Below are 13,175 nucleotides of genomic sequence, written 5' to 3'. Positions count from 1 at the left end.
TTGTACTTGATTCTGAATCAAAAGTTTCCTGCTTTGATGAAGATTCAAAAAGTTCAAATACTTCTTTTGGGATCCTACCAAGCTTTCTATCAGGTTCTGTAAGCGGTGTAAGTAATGATGAATCTGAACTTCGGGTATGTGACATATGCAACCTAAAATCTGTCAATCACATAACTAACAAAAACTATTAAACGTACCGATTCTATAAGTTTAAAATTCAAAGACTATTAATAATATAAAAATAATTAAGAAACTACTTAATCACAAATTAGTTAATAATTCTATTTTGACAAAAACTGTCCCCGGCAGCGGCGCCAAAAACTTGATGTGCGAAGCGTGGTATATGAATTGTTATATGAAATAGTATGGAAAAATACCAATTAAAGATTGTTACACACTAACGGGCAGTGTACCCGATCGTGTAGTAGTATAAATAATGGTTTAGTTCCATGTATCGTTCCAAGGACAGTTGGATTAGTCAAACTAGAATTAGAAACTATATTATGATTAACTAAGTAAATGAAACTTAAAGGTACAAGATATTATGTTTTTGTGGCTATTTAACGATTTAGCCAAATCAGAGAAGATTAAAAGTAAAAACAATATTTTTGGTCTTTTAAGTTTATATAATGAAAACAAATGCAAAGAAAGCAAATAAGATAGTTTGAATAAGATCAAAGATACGAAATGTTCATCTAGATATTTTACCCTCGGTATTGGATGTAAGTTATATTGTTGAGACCCAATTGAATTAGGGGTGTGCACCATTTGGTTTGAAACCATTTAAACCGAATATCGAATCGAAACCAAATCGAAAAAAACCAAACCAAATTTGAAAAATGGTTTTCGGATCGAGAAAAACCGAAACCGAATTTTAATTTGTTTTTTCGGTTTGGTTTTCGGTTTTGAAAATTTTTAATTTGGTTAACCAAAAACCGAATATAAAACCGAATACAATTTATACAATATTAAATAAATATTATAAGTTATTTATATTATTGTATACATGTGCGAGAAACGATTTTGAATAGATATTTTAACTCTGCAAGTCAAATTCGGTTTACTTGGATTGAAATCCTATTTTAATCTTTAATTTCATAATTTTTCTTTTAACTCCACATTTTTGAAATTGTAATCATTTCAAGTCGATTTGCTATTCAGTTCAATTTATGTGTGTGTGCACGTTGAATCAATCAAATTTATATACACTGCTTTACAACATTTTATTATTAGAAAGTATACACTATGACTAAAACAGAGAAAGCTTTAGTTTTGTTATTGGTATTGGTTTTGTTTATTTTTTGATATAAAATGAATTGTATTATGATATTATATAAGCTTATTTTATTTTCTAAAATTTGTATATATGTTCGATTATATATATATATATATATATATATATATATATATATATATATATATATATATATATATATATATATATATATATATATATATATATATATATATATATATATATATATATATATATTATTTTAGTATGATACTTACAAAGTTAATAATATAATGTTTATTTATATCATGAGAAAAAAGTAAAAAAAAAAAATCGATGTGGGAGGTAATTTGTTTTTAACCGAAACCGAACCTAATTCAAATTTGGTTTTCGGTTCGGTTTTGGTTTTGGTTTTGATATTTGAATTTGGTTTCGGTTTGGTTTTTGGTTTTAATTTTTAGAATTTCAAAACCGAAGAAACCGAACCGAATAAACCGAAAAACCAAAAACCGAACCGATGAACACCCCTAAATTGAATGACTATGTGTGTGAGTTACCTAATAGATTTACCAAGAGTTCTCTTAGTAAACACGCAAACTCGATTACAAGATCAAGGGTTCCATTTTCTCTATAGTTCTCGTGTTTGTAACCAAATAACTATTATATATATGCTAATCACCCAAATCGACTTGCCAAGAGTTCTCTTTAGCAAGTACTTAAACTAGAATTACTAAGTGGAGGGTTCCTTATCACCTAGACCTTTTCGTTTGTGACTAGTTGATTAGCTAGATCAAAGACTCGAATAACAATTGTCTTTTGTGTTCGCTCTACACAATTCATTCCTATATCGTCTAATCATTTTGATCTAATTTACCCCCTTGGTCCGGTTTAGAAAACAATCAATCTAAGACAAGTTGATTGTAAATCAATATGATACATCAACAAGAGTTCTCTTTATCAACAACATATCAATTAATTAGATACAAATGATTTAACATCAATAAGCATGGTTCTTTAATTCAAGCTTTAATCTACCACACATAATACATTCAATCAATAAGATTACATCCAATACCTCAGTTATTAATATAGACAAACATTATAGAGTTTAGCCAAAAATCATATTAACAAACAAAATAACAATCAATTGATAAGTAGAATTCATTGTGAAGAAAAATAAATCAACCTAATAGAGAATGAATCTTGAATGGAGAAGGTGTTGAATCTTGATTCTTGGATGTTAAGTCTCTTAAAGAGCTTGGAATTCTCCAATTTTGCTCCTAAAATTGTCTTGGAACTCCTCTATTTCGTAACTATCCGTATCTCTCTCAATAATACAGTTTTTAAAGTGGTGAAAGTTGGTCAAAAGCAAAAAGTAGGCTGAAATCTACTTCTGGACGGCGTCCAGATTTCTGGACGGCGTCCAGTTGTAAAGGCCTGGACGGCGTCCAGTTATGAAGTGCTGGACGGCGTCCAGTTGTGCTGAATTGTTCTGTCTCATTTTTTCCAAATCTCCCTTCATTTAGACGGCGTCCCAATCATTTTGGACGGCGTCCAACATACCTGAAGCCTTGTTTTATCGTTTTAGAGCGCTAATTTGACCATAACTTGTATCGGGATCAACTATGATGAAATCACAACTTATAGAATGGTCATAATTCACCAAAACTCTTTATAAACCACTTTCCGATACACTTTTCATACCTTTGTGTATTACTTGTAGAAACCGCCTTAACTATCCTTGATTCGAGAGTATTTTACACGATATTGTGAGATATATATATGATGTAATTGAGCAATATCAATGGTCATGGTTGACAATAAGTATGTTTTCATGACGAATATGAGTTAATAAATAGAGTTTTATCACCATCGAGTAATAGGGATAAAATAATTTGATTGTGTAAAGAGTACGAGTGAAGCTATCACAAAATAGTGAATTGAAATGAGATAATAAAGATTTGTCTTAACCTCTGACGTAGTCAAGCTTGAATTTAGAAAATAAGGTTCGTCTTAACTTTTGATGTCGTCTTGGTTGAATTCCAGAATTCAAGGGATTTAAAAGAAAAATCTTCGAAATCTATAAGATTTGTTTCTTTGGTGATTCAGGAAATTAGGATCTCTCGAATTAAATGCGGAGATCTACCTTGATTTCTTTATCAGATATTTCACTATAAATTAACTTCTTCCGTTCCATTACTTTTACCATTCCTATACTCAATTCCCAAATTCAAAAGATTGTGAAAATGCTTAATCCAGTTCCGATCCTTGTTCTTATCCTGACTATCGTAACAATCATTCTCCTTTTCCAACTTTCACCTGAGAAATCTGTTTATTTCTACTCCGCCCTTGGGGTTATAGTGTTTTTAATTCTCTCGTGTCTTTATGTTGCGATAAATATTGATATACACGGTTTGTAATTTATGTGTTGTTATCGGGCTTTATATTCTCCCTTATATTTCAGAGTTTCATACTTTTATTTTCTCTTCCCGATCTTAAGTCAAGCGAATAATGGTCCAGGATTTATAGATATGAAATTCGGAATGAACATAGTTAATGTTCTAAGAAAGAAATTGTAATGGCATGATCTTGATTTGTCAAATTACCAGAATATCACAGAAAAGATAGAAATATCAGGTGAATATGTTCTTGATATGTTTAGAGATTAGGTAGAATGTAAGAGTCGTGTAAAATGGCACATGATGACGTTATGGTCTGTGAATCATCACGTTTCATTAGAAACTCAGCATGACTTACTGTAATATAATCACATTGATCAAGTGTCATTATATTATACTAACTCATGCTTTAAATTCCAACGCTACTTCAAAAACATTCATAATTTAAACTCGAAGGTTTATAGAATATAGAAACTAACCAGTTTCCTTTCTGATGTATACAGATAAAACGAAGAGATAAATGATTTCATATAAGGATAGTTATGAAAATATCTTCGGAAATATCGAGGATATTTATAATGAAAGATACGATGATATCTTAGAATTTCTAATATAGAAGGATGATGAAGAAGATTTGTCCGTAAAGGTGTAGTGTCAGGAGCAAGGTATTCATTAATGACTTCAGCAGATACTGAATCATTTGAATTCTTTGAAGGCAGGTTTAGTCTTTGCGATTTATCCACAGCCTCCTTCTTGGTTTGCTCAAATCATTTTTCAGTACCAAATTTTCTTATTTTCTGAGCTTTTTTAACACACTACTCTTTATCATCAAACTTTCGATAGTTAAAGTCGTTTACCGTTTTTGCTGCTTCATCAGCATTTTCAAAATTCAGAGTATTGATTCGTAGACTGTGTGCTTTTCAGAATTGAAGATCATAATTCCACGAGATAAATATCATATGTATACATATAACTGTTGATGTAGAAACGCTGCGAGGTTCGAAATAGTGATTGATGATTCTCGGTAATTGGTATGGCAATTCTTGTTATAAGATGTGGATGAGTATATGGTAAGGTTTTAATGAACAACTATAATGGTTCTTCAGAGAGATTTAATCCAATGAGTAATGAAGTTGCTAGTAAGTTTTCTGCTAATGTGATGGGGTGTAAACGGTTCTCCGGTAACGATGACGAAAGGCAAACTTATATATCAAAGTTATAATAAGGCTTATTCAAATGAAAGGTCGATGTTGATTTGCTGGAGCTGTGCTAAAATTGGTTAATTTGAAAAGAGATTGCAAAGTTATTTTTGGTAATAACAACGCCAAGGAATTATAAATTCATTTTAAACTTCTACTTAGGTTCCAAGAGTTTTCCAGGTGCATAACTATATGCATCAATCTTTTCTTCCGTAGATGAAGTGCGGTTGGTTCATTCTCTCGATTGAGGTGTTTTCAAGAATCATGAAAGGTTTAAACGCAGATTGTAATCGTCAAGATACAAATGAGGTTTCAGATGAAATCAAGTGGCAAACTTGAAGAAATGTTTAGTTTCATATGTTATAATCAATATTTTAATTCATTTTAATTGTCCAATGTTAGTAGTCCACTGTTAGTAGTCCACAGTTAGTAATTCAATAATTTATATGTAGTTTAATATATAATATTCGAATTAATTAATACGTGTCGTGACCCATTGTATACAAGTCTCAGACTCGATCACAACTCAAAGTATATATATTATTTGAGAATCAACCTCAACCTTGTATAGCAAACTCGAGCATTACCGCATATAGAGTATCTATGGTTATTCCAAATAATATATATAGATGACGTCGATATGATATGTCAAAACATTGTATACGTGTCCCGATTTATTCGACGATATTTAAAGTGCGTAAAATAAATAACAGAAATTAAATGACGATAAATAAAATTGCGAGAATTAAAATTGCGATAAATAAATTGTAATAAAGAATTAATAGTTAGCTAGGAACAGTTAGCTAGGATTTTGTTAGCGTGGATTCTTAACAGAATTTCTCATAGTTAATTTGTTTGTTTCTAACAAATTTTATTTTGTCCAATATTTTCTTCATCATGCCACTTGTCGGATTCTGATAGGTCAAAATCCAAATATGAAATTGAATGAAAATGGTTATTCTACGGTGAACGAATACATATATTTGTGGATGTAAGTAGGATAGTAAATGACTGTTGAATCAGATTGGAAGAATGTACAGTGTAACTTATTAATGTGAAATCTAAATATTTCTAGGGTATTACCTACCCGTTAAAATATTTTCACCATTAACAGTTTGTACAAAAGAATTTTTAATTACAATCTTTATGAAAACATATATAAATATATATTTTCTTCAGATGTAATCATGGATTTAATGAGTCAATATGATATTAAACTCATTTGATTTACCATTAGAACAAGAATATATAATCTCTAAAACATTAGAGATTACATAATCGCTATGTCGAACGAAGATAAATGATGTAGAACGATTCGTAGAACGATGATTATGCTCGAGGTACATAATGAGATGTTGAGGCGTGTGATGTTGAAAATTGGGTTGTTGGTGGTACTGGTATTGATGTTGGTGGTACTGTTGGTGCTGCTGCTGGTGCTTGTAACCTTTGCACCATATTCTCCAAATCCACTACCCGGGCAAGAAGCTCGTTGACTTCTTCTATTACACCTGGGTGGTTGTCGGTTCGGACGAGCGGATGAATGAGATCTAGGATTTGAGATAGTATGTAATAATGAAGAGATACTCTGGAAATGGGAGAGAAGATGGTATTAAGAACAAGTTCGCCGGTAAGTGCTTCAGGTTCTTCGCCAAGAGGGAAATGTGGTGGATGGAAGTAATCGCTTTCTTCTTGTCTCCATTGGTTTAGTCGACTACGAACCCATCCCCATTTTATCCAAAATAGGTGATGGCTAATTGGTTGATCCATTCCGGTTACATTGCTTTCGGAGCTCGAGTGAAACTCCATATCGGAATAGCTGTCGGAATCCGAGGAACTTGAACTAGTGGCGAGTTCCATTCCGTACGATTGGGTAAAGGGTTTTTTTCAATATGAAATGATTTTCGGCTATCAGATGGTATTCTAATTACATAGAATATCTATATATATATATAGAACAAAAGATTTCGTAGATTATGGAGGAATTTAAGGAATATGTCAGGCAAAGTTCATAGTAACAGATACGCTAAGATATGAATTTTGTCTATACACTATTCATGCAATCAATGCAGTAAGATGGGTGTAGACTAAGAATGATAAGCAAGTGATTCCCTAATAATGATAAGCAGCTAATTTTCGACACGAAATGATAAGCAAAACTTTTGACATGCAGACACGGTCGAAGTCCAGACCCACTAATACATCTAAGCAACTATCAGTTAGACACACTAATGCAAGACCTGGTTCGCTAAGACCACCGCTCTGATACCAACTTTAATGACCCGTCCTAATCCATCTGGACGAATACATTACATTTGGTTACATCGCGAGGTATTTGACCTCTATATGATACATTTTACAAACATTGCATTCGTTTTTAAAAGACAAACTTTCTTTACATCGAAAGTTGACGGCATGCATACCATTTCATAGTATATCCAACCATAATTGACTTAATAATAATCTTGATGAACTCAACGACTCGAATGCAGCGTCTTTTGAAATATGTCATGAATGACTCCAAGTAATATCTCTAAAATGAGCAAATGCACAGTGGAAGATTTCTTTCATACCTGAGAATAAACATGCTTTAAAGTGTCAACCAAAAGGTTGGTGTGTTCATAGGTTTATCATAAACAATAAAATTCATCATTTTAATAGACCACAAGATTTAAATACAGTACACATATCTCGTGTACTAAATCATTTTTCATAATGCTTGGCAGAGTTGGTTCGTATCCTTTTCTCCCCTTAAGGTTGCCTCGCGATTTTTAATAATCGTACACATATCTCGTGCACAAAACTAATACACATAACCTGTGTATAAAAATCATTCTCTCGATACATAACATTCACTTTGATTTCATTGCTCAACATGGTAACCGACCTTAACATATAATGCGCATCAATAATATCCCCAAAATAGAACATCTCGTCTTTATAATATATAAACTTCGAAGTACTAAACACCATGCACACTATCTCTTCTGTCTAGTGAACATTCTGGGTGGGGGTGTTCAACCTGGTAGCTACCTTTAGGATTCGCGTGAATTAGGGCCATACCCGTTTCTAATTCTTAGGTTACCAAGCAATAATAATCATGGAAAAATATTCACAACAATTAGTGGCAATTATAACGTCCAACTAATTCAATAATAATCTACAGAACTTCTGTCTGCATAATAATTCATTCGAGGAATGTTTTGCTTATGTCTATCTCGTCAAACATTTATAAAAGCATCTCAGTCCAAAAATAAAGATTTCGAAAGCACTTAATAAAGCAGTTGTAAAAATAACGCATGTATTCTCAGTCTCAAAAATGTAAAGAGTAAAAGGGAGCAAATGAACTCACGATACAATATTTTGTAGTAAAAATATTCATACGACGATACTAAACAATGCAGGGTTGACCTCGGATTCACGAACCTATATCATTCATTTATATATTAAAACGTATATTTGTAATCGAACAATTATACATATTATTATTAGTGATATAATTTTTATATTAATAACTTTTAAAATATTAATTTTTGTTATGTTATATGTAAAAATATATATTTTAATATATATAGATATATAAATTTATTAGTTATATCATTTTTATAATAATAATATATATTTAATTTGTGTATACATTCAAAATGATTAATAATTAAATAGTTATATTAATATATATATATATATATATATATATATATATATATATATATATATATATATATATATATATATATATATATATATATATATATATATATATATATATATATATATATATATATATATATATATATATATATATGTATATATATAATTAGTATTATGTTGAAAATATCTAAATTGTTATATATGAATATTTCTAATAAAATTGTTAATATAGTTAATACATACCTATAATCTTAATAATAATATCTTTAAAACTTTTATTTTTTTTATAATCATAATACTTTTAATCATAATGATATTGATATTACTAATAATAATAATACTGATAATTTTAATGATAATATTAATAAAATTGATAGTAATGATAATAAGTTTTAATAATAACATAACTGATAATGATAATCTTAATAATAATAATAATAATAATAATAATAATAATAATAATAATAATAATAATAATAATAATAATAATAATAATAATATTAATGATAATACATATAATAAAAATAATTATAATACTAATAATAATATTGAAAATAATATTAATAAATGATATTCGTAATACTTAATAATAATAAAACTAATAATAATACCATTACTTAATAATAATACCAATAATATCAATAACAATAATAACAATAATAATAATAATTTATTATGATAATAATAATAATAATAATAATCTATAATAAAAGAAAAACTACCTTAATAAGCCTTAAAAAAATGCACAAAGCCGAGCTCAAACTCGAGACCTCTCGCTAACCCGGGCATCATCTAAACCACTGAACCAGTTCATTTTATCTTATTTAATACCCACCCAAATAATAATAACCGTTTTCTATTTGCACCACCTTCTTCCTAAAATCAATATCGACCAGAGATCAAATCCTTTCCAACCATTAATTTATTGTTTAATTTAGGACTTTCAAACAGAACATAAACAATTTAATTTGAGAGGATGAATTTCACAAAAAAGAAAATAAAAAAAATTGCTGTAAAAGCCCGTTATGAACTCAAACATCAAACTAACACTTTAGAAAGTTTTAGCTCACGATTACAACATGAAATAGGTTCTAAATGAATTCTAGAAAGTTTATGAATCATCAATTTCAACAGAAACATTAAAACACGTTCGAATTTTACGATGAACATAATTGTTGACTTTTTGAAAATTAAGTTTGACTCGAAAATTAGAAGTCGATAGGAAAAATTGGACTTTGAAACTTTCCAGATCGTTTAAATGAAGGATTTCTAATAATACTGCATTTCTACATTTTAAAATTTCATTCGAAATCCAGTATTTGATAAAATGAACATAGAACAGGGGAGTTCGAACTTTTTCTTGAGTTTTTTGTTTTAAATTCCCAATTGCAGATGGTTAGGGCAGTTTATATGGATGGTAATCGAATTATTGGAGTAGTACAATTGATTGACTGAGTTTTGTTTTGTATTGACAATGGGAATCGATTTTTACTCACGCAGACAGGAAGTACAGAAAAAAAATATATAAACTAAAAAGCAGAAATTGATATGGAATTGATTTGTACTATATTTTGTTTTATAATTGATATCTGAGTTTGACGTTAAACAGATTAGAGACAGAAACAAGAATTTGACACAGTTTGATTGCAACTAGGATCTGAATTTGATTCTTATATATCTATATTTGTATATGAATATGATATGTATTTGTATATAAATATAATTAAGATTACTAATACGTATTTGTATATATATATATATATATATATATATATATATATATATATATATATATATATATATATATATATATATATATATATATATATATATATATATATATATATATATCAGTATATATATATCAGTATATAAATAGATATATCTGTTATATATATTAAATTCTGTAATATCAATTAATAATATAAATCTATTTATAAAATCTGTTTTTAATAAGAATACTAGCAATAATAATAATAATAATAGAATTAATAATAATACTAATTTTATTAATAACTTTATCAAAATTATACTAATATTAATAAGAATAAAAGTAATTATAAAAATGATAATAATATTATTAATGATAATCATATTAAATTGTATTATTTTTATTATAATAAAGTTGATAACTAAAATAATAATGATGATGATAATAATATTATTAATGATACTAATAATAATACTAATTACAATAATATTAGTAATAATAGAATTACAATTTATATTTATATCCATTTTCATAATAATATTAATAATACCAATATAGATGTTAATAATAAAATTAATGATAATATTATTATAACAATTATAGTTTAACTTATAATTAAATTTATTATATTATATATTAACATTACATGTTATTAATTATATGATGTATATAATAATAACAATAATAATAATTCTTAATGACAATACTTAATAATAATAATTCTTAATTCAATTGATTAAATTTTATTATTTCCAAATATTATAATTATTTACATTTATATATGTATACACTTGTACATATTTATTTACAAATAATTGTTCGTGAATCGTCGGGAATAGTCAAAGGTTAAATGGTTTCATGAAACAGTTCAAAAATTTTGAGACTTAACATTACAGACTTTGCTTATCGTGTCGGAATCATAAAAGATTAAGTTTAAATTTGGTCGGAAATTTCCGGGTCGTCACAGATCTTGTTATAACTCACAAATTGAATCAAACAGCAAACCCTAATTTAAGAGAGAAATCGCCCAAAAATTGCAGAAATATAAAACTGAATGAATAAATTATAAAAGAAAATAAATTATATATAGATAAATTAATTTGCAGAAAAGCCCTTCAAGTCTTCATTCCTAGTACATCCATCTTTTGTTTTTTACAGTTCAGCCACACAACTTTAGTTCCAGAAATGACAACTTTAGCCCCTGCACATTCTTAACCCAGAAAAAATACAAAATAACAAAATAAAGAACAAATGTTTAGATTACTTTATATAATTCAATATCCCCCCTTAATCTAAACATTTCAAAATATATTGAGAAGTGTAAGTTGATCACAAAACATATTATGTTGTGTCCCATTCAACCATTTAGTAAATATATCAGATACATTCTCTGAAGAAGAAATCAAGTGTGTTTCCAAAATTCCTGAACTAATTTTTTCTCTAACAAAATGCAAATCAACTTTAAAATGTTTAGTTCTTTCATGAAACACAGGATTTTTAGCAATTTGTAAAGCTGACTTACTATCACAAAGAATTTTAACATGTAAATCAACTTTAACTTCTAAATCTTTTAAAACTTTTAAAATTCAAATTATTTCACATGAAATAGAAGCAAGTGCTATGTATTCAGCCTCTACTAAAGACCTTGAAACAGTTAACTGCTTTTTACTTTTCCAAGATACTAAATTACCACTAAAGTAGATGCAAAAACCAGTAACAGATTTTCTTAACATATTACTTTTTGCATAATCAGAGTCAACAAATCCAGATAATGTTAAATCACTAAACTTCTTAATAGTAATTCCTTTACCTGGTGATCCTTTCAAATATCTTAAAACTCTTAAAGCAGCCTTCATGTGAGAATTCAAAGGAGCATGCATATATTGACTCAAACAATGCACAGAATAAGCTATATCGGGTCTAGTTAAAGTTATATAGATCAATTTACCAACTAACTTCTGATATTCACTTATATTTTCAAGTAAGAAATCTGAGCCAGAAAAATCATCTTTATTAGAAAAAAAAAACACCAGATTCTAAAGGAGTCACAGTAGGTTTACTAGCAAGTACACCAAATTCAGCTAAAACCTCTAAACAGTATTTTCTTTGACAAAGAACAAAAGAATCATCATTTTCAACAAGTTCTAAACCAAGAAAATATTTATGTTTACCTAAATCTTTAATTTTAAACTTAGATTTAAGAAAAACTTTACATTCCTCAACAATAGCTTCAGAACTTCCAGTAATGATAATATCATCAACATAAACAAGCAAATACACACAGTTAATACCATCAGTCTTAACAAATAAGGAATAATCATTTACACTTTGTTTAAATCCATATTCAAACATAACATCACAAAATTTTTCATTCCATTTTCTAGGAGCTTGTTTAAGACCATACAAAGATTTAACAAGTTTGCACACTCTAATATCATTTTTATCAAAATAACCTTCAGGCAAAGTCATATAAACATCTTCAGTCAAATCACCATAAAGAAAAACATTATTAATGTCAATTTGATATAATGACCATTTATTTTTACAAGCAATAGATAAGATAAGTCTAACAGTAACCATTTTAACAACAGGAGAAAAAGTTTCATCAAAGTCAATTCCTTCTCTTTGATTAAAACCTTTAGCTACTAACCTAGCTTTATACCTATCTATTTCACCAGTTGACTTGTACTTGATTCTATATACCCATTTAGAACCAATAGGCTTTCTATCTTTAGGTAACTCAGTTAATATCCAAGTATTATTTCTATTTAAAGCCTCCATTTCATCATTCATGGCATTAACCCAGTTTTGATCTATACAAGCCTCTTTGAATGACTTTGGTTCATGTCCTTTGGTTAAACTTGTTACAAACCAGTAATTTTCAGACCCTAGTTTAGAATAGTTCAAGTAATCATTGATACTGTACTTAACATTATTGTTAAGCACATAATCTTTGAATTTAACAGGAATTTTTGTTTCTCTAC

Source organism: Rutidosis leptorrhynchoides, chromosome 2 (assembly GCF_046630445.1).
Source record: "Rutidosis leptorrhynchoides isolate AG116_Rl617_1_P2 chromosome 2, CSIRO_AGI_Rlap_v1, whole genome shotgun sequence".
Classification (NCBI taxonomy): domain Eukaryota; kingdom Viridiplantae; phylum Streptophyta; class Magnoliopsida; order Asterales; family Asteraceae; genus Rutidosis; species Rutidosis leptorrhynchoides.
Note: the sequence above shows the minus strand (reverse complement) of the source record.